The 12,671-nt window shown below is 46.0% G+C and overlaps 1 long non-coding RNA gene across 1 annotated transcript; it reads left to right on the top strand.

Moving 5' to 3' along the window:
* Nucleotides 1–4,333: 4,333 nt before the first annotated feature.
* On the top strand, nt 4,334–7,194 carry LOC123052733 (uncharacterized). Its single transcript, XR_006425011.1, has 4 exons — nt 4,334–4,843; nt 4,936–5,064; nt 5,778–5,857; nt 6,788–7,194. It is a non-coding gene; the product is annotated as an uncharacterized lncRNA (long non-coding RNA).
* The last annotated feature ends 5,477 nt before the right edge of the window (nt 7,195–12,671 follow it).

The following is a 12,671-nucleotide window of genomic DNA, read 5'->3' as shown; positions in this document are numbered from 1 at the left end:
ACAAATTAAATGGAGCTCAATATGCAACGAGTTGCATATTGACGAAACACCACATTCAAGTTATTTAGTTCGCTCTTGTTTATGTACCCAACAATATTAAATGTTATTAAACATGGCAAGAGGTGAAGCATAATTGAACTAACTATTTAGGCAAGTTTAAGTGAGGCCGGAAACAAGAAACAACAATTCCGGAAAATCCTCATATCCATATTTTAGATTTGGTACTGTTCTGCCCTAAACACAATTTTAATGTTGTTAAAGAGCAAAATAAAATGCACCCTGTTAATCTAGGCATTTACTACCCCATTCACATATATAATTTATTAAATTCGGATCTACGGTTAATTAGTTATGAAATAAATCATTTTAACATGGCATTTATGCAAAATTAAAACAAACAACATATTAAACATTTTAAACATGGGTGCAAGCAGCATATCATGAAACTAGATAAAATTCTAAGCGTTTTACATGTATAAATTATTTACATATGATGCACTGTTAAAGAGTTATTATATGCATGATGTTTGAGGGTTTTTTCCTGTAAAACTGCAATACTCTGGATAAATAGACAAATTCGCAGACGCTGAAATAAACATGAGCTGGCCGAAACTGAAACTGGAGCAGACCCAACAGTAAAAAAAAAAGAGGCGTTGGGGGTGCCTCACTATGGGCTTCGGCCCGGTTCGGGAAGGCGGCCCGCGGGAGGGCGCGGTGGAGCAGGCCGGCGGGGCTGGCCGGGCGCGCTGGATCTGGGAGGCTGCTGGCGACGCTGGGCCTTAGCGCGGATCTGGAGGCGCGCTGGTCAACGTGCTGGCGAGTGGCGCTTGTCCACGACGTCGGCTGTAGTCTGAAGAACGAAGACAGAGGGAAATTCAGAGAAGAAAAACGGGGAAGTGAAGAAGAAAGAGACGGCGAGGGAGATGGCATGGGCGCGACCGGGCCTGCCTGGGGTTGCCGGCGACGACGAGGCCAGTCATCAGAGGCGCAAGGGTGAGCGAGCGAGGCCTGGCGAGGTCAATCCTCCTGGATCGACGCCACGAGGAGGGACTTGGCGCGGTTGACGGGGCGCAGGCAGGAGGTGAAGGGCGCGGCTGCTGCTGGAGGTGGCACCTGCTCGCCGGAGACGCGGGAAGTGCTGCTGCTTGCGGGGGTGCTCGGGGCTGCGGAGGAGGAGCGGCGACGCGGTGCGCGAGATGAAGATGAGTAGGGGCAATGTAGCCCTGCGACAGGGGAAGCAGAAGGAGGCGCCATGGACGAGCTCCTGCTCGTTCCGCCGGACAGCAGGCGAGGAACTCGGGCGTCTCGACGCAGAGGTGCCATGGATCAAGAGGATGGAGCTCGAGGACGGGAGGATCCAGGAGGCGGGGATAGTGGGCGTCGGGCAGAGGAGGAGCTGCTGGTTGGGTGCTTGGGCAGGAGGTTGGAGGGGGGATCGATGGACTTGGTCACAGGGGAGATCGAGCAGAGGAGGAACTCCACTCCTCTAGATCGGACGCGTGAGGCAGAGAGAGGAGGCTGCGGTGGTTGGTCGGGGAAGGATCCCGAGAAGGATTTGGTTAAGTGGCGGCGGCGAGGGACAATCCTCCTAAAATTTAGGGTTTGCCAAAATGGACTAGGGGTGGACGAATATATACATCACGGATTAGGTTAGGGGCTAATCGGACCCTTCGATTAAAATCAAACGGTCGAGATAAATAAGTTGGGGAGTCCAACAAAGAAAACGGAGATATTTTAGGGATGTTAGGGGATGATCCGGACCCATTGATAACAACAACCCGGGTCGGGTTCGGGACAATTTCCGGACGCGCGCGAGGGATGGTCTGAGAGGGGTCGACAAAGACAAAGTGTCTGACAAAAGGCCCCGGAGAATACAAGAGAGAAAACGAGGAGCAACGTTGCAAGTGTGGTTGGTCTCGAAACGGTCAACGAAAGCAAGGGGGGACGCGGCAACTATGAGCGGATGCAAGTTTTTAAAAACAATGACGGCAACGAGTGCCGATGCAATGCGGATGATGCCATGATGAGATGCAACAAACAAATAAAAAACACAACTGACTCGCAAAACAAGGAAGGCATCTGGAGCGTCGATCTCGGGGCGTTACAGTAGTGTCGCGTTAGGAGCATCCTGCAGTAGTGTAAGGCCCCTAGGGCCTTTGACAACTGGGCCTCGCCCGTCTATGCCAATGACACATGGGGCTCGCCCCTAGAAAAATAGTAATTTAAAAATAATAATAAGTAAATTAATTAATTAATTTGTGAATTAATTAACTTAATTAATTCTGTTTATTTAAACTAATTAAAATTAATTAACCTAATTAACTAGTTAACTAATTAATTTGTTAATTAGGTTTGTGTGACTATGATAGACCGGCCCCGCACGTCAGTTTGACCAGTGAGCGGTCAATGGTGACCACTGATGGTAGGCTGACATCATGATGTTGCAATAAACGGATTTTGATTAAATTAAATCTGTTAATTCTAGAAAATGAATTAAATTTTTTAAAATTAATATAAAATAAACCGTAACTCGGATGAAAATATTTTGTACATGAAAGTTGCTCAGAAAAATGTGACGATTCCGAATACGCACTCTGTTCGTCTACCACACGTCCCTAGCATAGAGAACATGGACTCGTCCCCCTTCGATTCACCTGTCCGAAAATGCCAAACACAGGGTAACCTTCCCGGATGTTTTCCCCCTTTGCCAGTATCGCCTAGTACTGCGTTAGGGCATACCTAGCACCGCTTATTGGCATGTCAGGCATCCTCATGCATCTGTTTCCATTGTATTCATTGTTTCTTCCCCCTATTCTCTCCGATAGACTTCGAGACTGACGCCGCTGCTCCCGACGTCGACTACACTCCCGACGAACCATCCTTCTCCGCAAAGCTTCCAAGCATGCAAATCCCCTTTGATCATCCCGATATCACCTATTATTTCTCTGTACTGCTTGCATTAGAGTAGTGTTACTATTTCATCGCATTGATCCTATGCTGTTGCATAGTCTGTCTTTGCTACTACTGTTGATACCTTACCTGCAATCTTAAATGCTTAGTATAGGATGCTAGTATTCCATCAGTGCCCCTACACTCTTGTCTGTCTGCCATGCTATACTATCGGGCCGCGAAAACGTCGGGTGTTAATCACGGGTATATACATATATACATATCATACATGATACATGTTGTGATTAGATTCGGGTCGGCTCGTAGAGTACCCGCGAGTGATTCACGGACTGGGGGCTGAAAGGGCATGTTTTTCGATGACCCACTGAGTGGATCTTTATGGCGGAGCGACAGGGCAGGTTGAGACCACCCAGGAGAGAGATGGGCTTGGTCCCTGGTCATTGTCCGCAGTGACTTCAAAATAATAAGCTTGATGAGATTGGGAATTTTAATTGAGTTGGTCTTTTGGCTTATACGCACTAAACAACTACGCGGGGACAGTTATGGGCACTCGACGTCATTGTATCAGCCGAAGCTTTCTAGACGTCAGCGACTAACCGGCGCGCGCCCGGGTGGTCCGCATAAAGCAATCGCCTTTGTAATGGAGGTTGCCAGGACTGATCCTGGCCGCCCTTGCAACGTGCAGGAGTGCAACGGGCGATGGGCCCAAGGCCCCTGCGCGCTTAGGATTTAGATCGGCGTGTTGACCTCTCTGTTGGGCCTAGGTAGGGCTGCCACGTGTTGATCTTCTGAGGTCGTACATCACCCAGGAAAGTGTGTCCGGCCAGAGGGGTCAAGCGTGTTGGGCAATGTGGTGCACCCCTGCAGGGAAGTTTATCTATTTGAATAGTCGTGTCCACGGTAACAGGATGACTTGGAGTTGTATTCCGACCTCTTACAGAGAAAATCGGATACTTAATAAAACACACCTAGATAAGTTCCAGATACAACCCGGTGATCGCTCTCTCACAAGGTGACGAGGAGAGGATCGTCGGGTAGGTATATGCTATGCGATGATACTTGGTTAACTTACCAGCTGCTCCCACTACACCACAACACTTGATTGGGGGCAATTACTGCCGGGAGAAATACTAGAATAAGGGCAAACCATCTGTCGGGAATCTAGATACTGCCGGCAGAAGTACTTAAGGGTAGAAGAACTGCCGGGAGATCCTTAGTAGCAAGGGCACTTGCACTGCCGGAAATGTCGTCCACATTTCAGGTCATCAAATCTGCCGGCACAACTAAATCACGGCCCACGGTCTGCCGGGCTGTCCATGGCGCGAGACCAACATAATTGGGCCCAAACGCGCGCTGGCGCGGGAGAAAAAGCGGTAGACTTATTTTTTTCGCTCAAAAAAAAAGAGTTATAGCCGCCGCCCAGTACTTCCCCAAATCGAACCCTCCAGAGTCGAGAGCCATCTCTCCTCCACCGCCGCCGCAGCCGAGAGCCCCTCTGTCCTCAACTACGCCCTCCACCGCCGACCCCCTCCGCCGATGTGGCGACCCCCACTGAGATCGATGCCGCCGGTGCGTCGAGATCGACCTCGACTCCGTCCACACGGATCTGGTGTGCGTGGTCAACGTCGCCTCGCTCCCCACGGCACCGCCCACGGCACCGCCCTAGGACTGGTCGACGGCGCCGGTGCGTCGAGGTCGACGTCGCCTTGATCCCCAGCACGAGATCCCGCTACGAACTCCGGGCCTGTTGTCTCAAGTTCGCCGTGCCAGCCCACGCCATCGCGCTCCTTTTCTCCGCGACCCTCCACGCGGACGAGCGTGGTCGGGCTCCCCACCACGTCTCCTACCACACCGACGGCGAGCGCGGTGCCTGCTCCCCACTACGCTAATACATCATGGTGCTCAGATCTGTCATGGTGGAAACGCGATGCAGGTATGCTTTTCCTTACAAAGGTTGTGAAACTCTTCTTTTCTGTTCGATGAGAACTCACGAGATATTGATGATTTATCTTCTCCTTGCTGCAGATTTTCCCTCCCTTCCACCGAATTACTATTGGGCTCCAAGTCTTTCTTATTGCTGCCTCTTTATTTTGCTTCCAAATTGATGCAGGCGCTATCAGTGAAAGGATTGGGGACTGGTTCTAGCAGTGTTAGGTTTGTTCCAGGAATTCATAATGCTCGTGATTTGCCACACTCATGGCAAGAATAGTTCTTCAATACATTTTATCGTTTTAATCTTCAGACATCTTGGTAGGAAGCAGTAGGGAATGTTTGCAGTTTCAGTTTAGATTGTACATAAAGGACTGTAGATATGTTCTCTGTCAGTCAAAACTTCTAAAATGATCTATGCACAATGGCAGTGGATACTTCTAAATGACTGCACACACGTTCTAGTAAGTTTTATTAGTATAGGAAGTTCAATAACCTGACGGTGCTAAATAAGTGGATGCTACAACTTAATACTAAATCAGTAAAACACTTTAGGAGTACTACAAGCAAGCTTTGGACAAAAATGTATTTGTATTGGTGCTGTTTATCCCCATTGATCATCTAGTTCGACTGTCATCACACACACATACTACTACGTGGAAGAAAACAACTAGCTAGAGAACTTATTTATGCCTCCTTTCATTTTGCTGCAAAGACAGATTGAAAGTGGACTACTCTTCTAGAGTTTAAATGTTACTCCCTCCGTCCCATAATGTAAGTAGTGTCAAAAAACGTCTTACATTATGGGATGGAGGGAGTATAATATGTTGGTTTTCTACAGTTCCCTTCTCTCCAATCTAGTTTTTACTCCATATAAGTTACTATTTCATAAGAATAACATGAAGCATTGATTCTTATATGTTCATGTATTATTTCAGGACAAGTAGTCACTAGCAGCTGAGCAAAGGCTACAACATGCTCGGAGGAGAAGTTTGAATGGAGACAGAGAGTACACTTTGTAAGGCATATATCCAACCTGAACTTCTTGTACTCTGTTAAGCCCTTGGGTCTCCTGAACCTGTATTCATGTGCCGTATAGAATACTTGCAGGTGCAACTCCCAAAGAAACCAAAACGATTTGATGTTTGCTGTGAGGTGTAAAGAAAAATAGCTACACACTAAAACAACAGCATGTGTGTACTAGTAGTAGCGCATACATGCTGGAGCTACTAGATTAGTATGTACATGGTTGTTAAGATGAGGCTGCATGCATAACTTAAAAAAGGAGATGATTAATACGTACTTGTAGCAAGCATCCCAGTTAGCTAGCTACTTACATTTTAGTCTGCATCCATTTTAGTCCATTTTAGTCTGCATCCATTTTAGGTCATTTTAGTAAACAACAAAATTAGGCAAAATGAGAATACAGAGGAGAAATGAAATAGCCTACATCCATTTTAATCCAGTAGCAATTTTGCCAAAGGTGACCGTTGCAAACATTTTATCCTGTTACAAGCACATTATTTGAACGAGCGCTTTTATTGTTGGTGGCTTATTTGTAAGCCCAACAAGTTGGGTGCTTTTCTTCATGGGTAGGTCATAACCTCAACCTTTAGGTTACTATAAACAAGTTTGGAACGACAGAAATATCATTTTTTACTGTTTTGTTACTAGCCTGATTCAAATCCTTTTCATCTCCAATGAACGAGCTTTGTACAACAATAGCCTTGATTCAAACTCCACGTACTGAATAGGTTCACAGCGTGCGCTGCTTCAGCCAACACCCAATAGCAAGGCAAACAAAGGTCTTAGAACACTTGTCCTTGTATGATGTAAAGATTGCATTTTTATTGGGCTATCTTGTCCTTCAAGTACTAGCTGCATGTTTATGTTACAATAGCTTTATTGTGCTATGAGAGCTCTGTTTTGAGTTTCCGGTCTGCTGCAGGTTTACCAAAGATACACTGGTTGATGGAGGTATGGGTGATCTACAAGCTTCTGAGGATTTGCATGATCTACAAACTTCTGAAGGCTTGGATGACCTACAAGCTGCTGAATGTTTGCAAGACCTACAATTAAGTTGGTGGAGTGATTATGTAATGTGCCTTGTTTGTTGAACCTGGTGACATTGGCAGGTTCTGCTCATCTTGGTGGTTGTTTTGGCACATAAGCAGCCACTATATGCTCTTTTTGGTTGGGTGACACACCTAGAAACATATATACTTCTCTCCTTGAGGCACCACTTATATTTTTGTTGTGAGGCACACCTAGAAACATATATGTGCTCCTTTTGTGGCACAACCTGTATATGTATGGTTGTTATGTTTATTAAATGAAGTTTAAGGTTTTCGATGAGGCCTATATGTTACTTTAAAGTGTATGTATAAATTGTGTGATCTGCCTGAGTGCTTGAACATAACGAAGTGTATTGCATTAGGGCTTCCTATAACAGTTTGGTAGTGAAATCAGAGTCCTGGCATAATAACTGCCAGGTGAACATGCTTTTGCAAGCCATAGAACTGTTGGTAATTGTAGTTTCATGTGCCCCAACCAATCTGCCGGGAGAAATGGACTGCTGGCAAATGCATGAGCCAAGGCAGAGAAACTGCCGGGAGAAATTTATCTGCCGGGACAAGTAATCCCCGGCAGCCGTTCTCGTGGCAGTTCTATCTGCCGGGAGAAACACTGTCCCGGCAGTTTGTCTGCCCTTATAAGTGCCTTCTCCCGGCAGTTTTTGTGTCCTTATATCAGTGTAGTGGTGTAGTGTCCCTTCTATATGCTTCAAGATGGATGCTGCCAGAAGCGTAGTCTTGGGTAGGACAAGCATCTCCCCCTTTATTCTGGCATTCTGCAATTTAGTCCATAGATACTACCCCTTTCATTGATACCATTGCATATGTAGTGTTGATCCTTGCTTGCGAGTACTTTGGATGAGTACTCATGGTTGCTTTGCTTCCTCTTTTCGCTCCTTTTTCCATTCTTCTCGGCTGCTGCAACCAGATGTTGGAGCCCAGGAGTCAGACGCTACCAACGATGACTACCACTACTCCGAGGGTGCTTACTACTATCTGCAGGCCATCGACGGCCAGGAGTAGTTTAGGAGGATCCCAGGCAGGGGGCATGTGCCTCTTCGATCTGCATCCATGTTTGTGCTAGCCATCTTATGGGAAGTTGGTTAACTTTATGTCTGTACTCAAATATTGTTTCTTCCACTGACTCGTCTATGATCGAGCATATGTATTCGAGCCCTCGAGACCCATGGCTTGTAATATAAAGCTTGTATGACTTTAATTTTTGTCTAGAGTTGTGTTGTGATATCTTCCCGTGAGTCCCTGATCTTGAGAGTACACATTCGCATGTATGATTAGTGTACGATTGAATCGGGGGCATCACACGTAGCTCTACTTCCCCAGCTCGCTATGTCACTGCATGTGCATCATTTTCTAACTCTCAGCCCCCCCATGTAGCTAGGCTTGATCGGATTGTCCAATGCCACCTAATTTTTTTCTATTGTTAGAGGTAAAGCTACTTCATGGAGTCGAATCTTGTACTTGGTTGAAATAGGAAAGGAAGGGGAAAAGATGTAGTATGAACATAGGACTTGGCACAAACAGAAAAGAAAGAGGATGAAAGTAGTACAGACTGGCCATTCAACCGGTCTCTTGGTCGAAAACGGAAATAAAGGCGAAACACACTAGTATGACCAGGACTAGATTTGTTATCCACCCATATGAATAGGTGTCTAAAGTGAACAAAAATGAGACCAACCTAGATATGTTGCTTGGATGTTTGTTTCTCGGGGCAACGAACTCTGAATCACCACTTTATGCCCCGGTTAGGTACATGGTGCTGGACTACTGGTGCACCCACTGTCCCATGCCCTTATAGCAACTATTTGGTTGTTCTTAATCTAATGCCCCTGGTAAAATGAAGCCATGCCTCTGTTATAAGTCATGACAAGTTCAACCAATTGTTTTTGCCAGTTATTGTTTGAGACTTTGACTTTTTCCTTTGTAGCTTTTTGTGCAAACAGGAATATCCATTTCACCTCGTTGCTATTGCGACCTTTTGGTGCAGTACACAAAACACTTACTGAAAGAAGTGATTTTTGTGCAGTTTAACTGGACTGTCACACAGGAACCATTGGTTGATTTCAGTGGAACTGCACAAATGGAGATCTGTGTTCCAATCTTCATCCTCCATATTGGTGCCCTAACCTTCCCTTAGGTAAGAATGATATTTAATGCATGTGTTCACCTCTATTTTGCAACTGCCATGAGAAAATAATGCTATAGTTTACTAGTAGACTTCTACTCCCTCACTAACAAAACCAAATCTGACATTGAAGGCCAATCATGTACTTGGTTTCACAAATTGGTGAGGAGAAAGAGAAACAGAGCAAGAAGAGGAAGAAGGAGAAGTGGAAGAAGAAGAAGAAGAAGAGGAAGAAGAAGAATAAGAAGAAGGACATGAAGAAGGATCACACACGGGTACTGTCCTATTTTATCCTGACATCTTGCTAGTGGTATTGTATTGTTGTGTGATACGTCTCCAACGTATCTATAATTTTTTTATTGTTCCAAGCTATTATATTATCAATCTAGGATGTTCTATATACAATTACAAGCAACGTTATATCATTTTTTGGGACTAACCTATTAACTTGGTGCCCAGTATCAGTTGTTGTCTTTGCTTGTTTTTACTTTGCAAAATATCAGTTCCAAATGAAGTCCAAATGCTACGACACTTTTTGGAGATTTTTTTTCTGGCGATAAGACACCCTGGAAGCTTCGGCAGGGAACCAGAAGATTGAAGAGGGGCCCACTAGGCACCAGGGCATGCCAGGGGCCTCTTGCGCGCCCTGGTCGGTAGTGGGGCCCACGAGCATCATTTGGACCTACCTCCGCCTATATAAATACTCTAGAATCCCAAAACCCTTAGGGGAGTCCGCAAAATACTTTTTTTGGGGATTGTAGCAGAATTTTAAAATTTTCTACGCATCACCAAGATCCATCTATGGAGTATACTAGCAACGAGGGGAAAGCAGTGCATCTACATACCCTTGTAGATCGCGAGCAGAAGCGTTCAAGTGAACGGAGTTGATGGAGTCGTACTCGCCGTGATCCAAATCACCGATGACCGAGTGCCGAACGGACGGCACCTCCGCGTTCAACACACGTACGGAGCAGCGACGTCTCCTCCTTCTTGATCCAGCAAGGGGGAAGGAGAGGTTGATGGAGATCCAGCAGCACGACGGCGTGGTGGTGGAAGTAGCGGGGATCCCGGCAGGGCTTCGCTAAGCGCAAGCGGGAGGGAGAGGTGTTGCAGGGGGAGAGGGAGGCGCCAGGGGCTGGTGTGTTGCTGCCCTCCCCCCCCCACTATTTATAGGGGTCCTGGGGGGGGGGGGGCGCCGGCCACCCTGGAGATCCCATCTGAGGGGGGGCGGCGGCCAAGGGGGTGGCTTGCCCCCCAAGGCAAGTGGGGCGCCCCCACCCCTAGGGTTTCCAACCCTAGGCGCAGGGGGAGGCCCAAGGGGGGCGCCCCAGCCCACTAAGGGCTGGTTCCCTTCCCACTTCAGCCCATGGGGCCCTCCGGGATAGGTGGCCCCACCCGGTGGACCCCCGGGACCCTTCCGGTGGTCCCGGTACAATACCGATAACCCCCGAAACTTTCCCGGTGGCCGAAACTGGACTTCCTATATATAATTCTTCACCTCCGGACCATTCCGGAACTCCTCGTGACGTCCGGGATCTCATCCGGGACTCCGAACAACTTTCTGGTTTCCGCATACTAATATCTCTACAACCCTAGCGTCACCGAACCTTAAGTGTGTAGACCCTACGGGTTCGGGAGACATGCAGACATGACCGAGACGCCTCTCCGGTCAATAACCAACAGCGGAATCTGGATACCCATGTTGGCTCCCACATGTTCCACGATGATCTCATCGGATGAACCACGATGTCGAGGATTCAATCAATCCCGTATACAATTCCCTTTGTCAATCGGTACGTTACTTGCCCGAGATTCGATCGTCGGTATCCCAATACCTTGTTCAATCTCGTTACCGGCAAGTCACTTTACTCGTACTGTAATGCATGATCCCGTGGCTAACTCCTTAGTCACATTGAGCTCATTATGATGATGCATTACCGAGTGGGCCCAAGAGATACCTCTCCGTCATACGGAGTGACAAATCCCAGTCTCGACCCGTGCCAACTCAAGAGACACTTTCGGAGATACCCGTAGTGCACCTTTATAGTCACCCAGTTACGTTGTGACGTTTGGTACACCCAAAGCACTCCTACGGTATCCGGGAGTTGCACGATCTCATGGTCTAAGGAAATGATACTTGACACTGGAAAAGCTCTAGCAAACGAACTACACGATCTTTTATGCTACGCTTAGGATTGGGTCTTGTCCATCACATCATTCTCCTAATGATGTGATCCCGTTATCAATGACATCCAATGTCCATAGTCAGGAAAGCATGACTATTTGTTGATCAACGAGCTAGTCAACTAGAGGCTTACTAGGGACACGTTGTGGTCTATGTATTCACACATGTATTACGATTTCCGGATAACACAATTATAGCATGAACAATAGACAATTATCATGAACAAGGAAATATAATAATAACCATTTATTATTGCCTCTAGGGCATATTTCCAACAACTTTTCCCTCCGCCGCAAGTTCCAGAACCATGAGATCCAATCTAGAGGCCTTTTCCGGCACTCTGCCAGAGGGGGGGGGGACGATCACGGAGGTGTTCTTCATCATCCTTGTTGCCACTCCGTTGATGCGTGAGTAGTTTATCATAGACCTATGGGTCCGTAGTTAGTAGCTAGATGGCTTCTTCACCCTTGATGTTCTTCAATACAATGTTCTCCTTAATGCTCTTGGAGTTCTAGCCGATGTAATTCTTCTTTTGCGGTGTGTTTGTTGAGATCCGATGAATTGGGAGTTTATGATCAGATCTATCCATGAATATTATTTGCGTTTTCTCTTACTCTTTTATGCATGATTAATATTGCTTCGTATTTATTCTCCAATTTATTGGTTTGGTTTGGCCAACTAGATTGATTTATCTTGCCATGGGAAGAGGGGCTTTGTGATGGGTTCGATGTTGCGGTGCTCAATCTCAGTGACATAAGGAGACATGACATGCATGTATTATTTCTATTAAGGTAGAAAGATGGGATTTATTTCATACGTGAATTTATCTTGTCTACATCATGTCATCTTGCTTAAAGCATTACTCCGTTTTTCCATGAACTTAATACACTAGATGCATGGTGGATAGCGGTCGATGTGTGGAGTAATAGTAGTAGATGTAGAATCATTTTGGTCTACTAATCTTGGACGTGATGCATATGTATGATCATTGCCTTGGATATCATCATAATTATTTGCTTTTCTATCAATTGCTCAACAGTAATTTGTTTACCCATCGTATGCTATTTTCTCGAGAGAAGCATCTAGTGAAAACTATGGCCCCCGGGTCTATTTCCTATCATATATTGAAATCGAAAATACCTCGCTACAATTTTCATTTATTTATTTTTGTTTTGTATTTTTGTCAGATCTATCTATCAAAAACGATATCTTTTAATCTTGCTCATAACCGTTGAGGGATTGGCAGACGGGCAACTTGCTAATGTTATATTTGAAAAACCTCTCGATGAAAACACATCTATGGAAAGAAGAACAAAGATGACAATACTTGAAACTATGCATTACGCCTAGCTAGGGGCATAAAACAATAGTGCTTGTTGGGAGGCAACCAAATAGTTATCTTTTAATTTTTTGTTTTCCTTTCTGTTTTTCA

The sequence above is a fragment of the Triticum aestivum genome, chromosome 2D, assembly GCF_018294505.1.
Source record: "Triticum aestivum cultivar Chinese Spring chromosome 2D, IWGSC CS RefSeq v2.1, whole genome shotgun sequence".
NCBI classification, from domain to species: Eukaryota; Viridiplantae; Streptophyta; class Magnoliopsida; order Poales; family Poaceae; genus Triticum; species Triticum aestivum.
The sequence above is the reverse complement of the archived record's forward strand: the minus strand, read 5'-3'. Positions and strand labels throughout refer to the sequence as shown.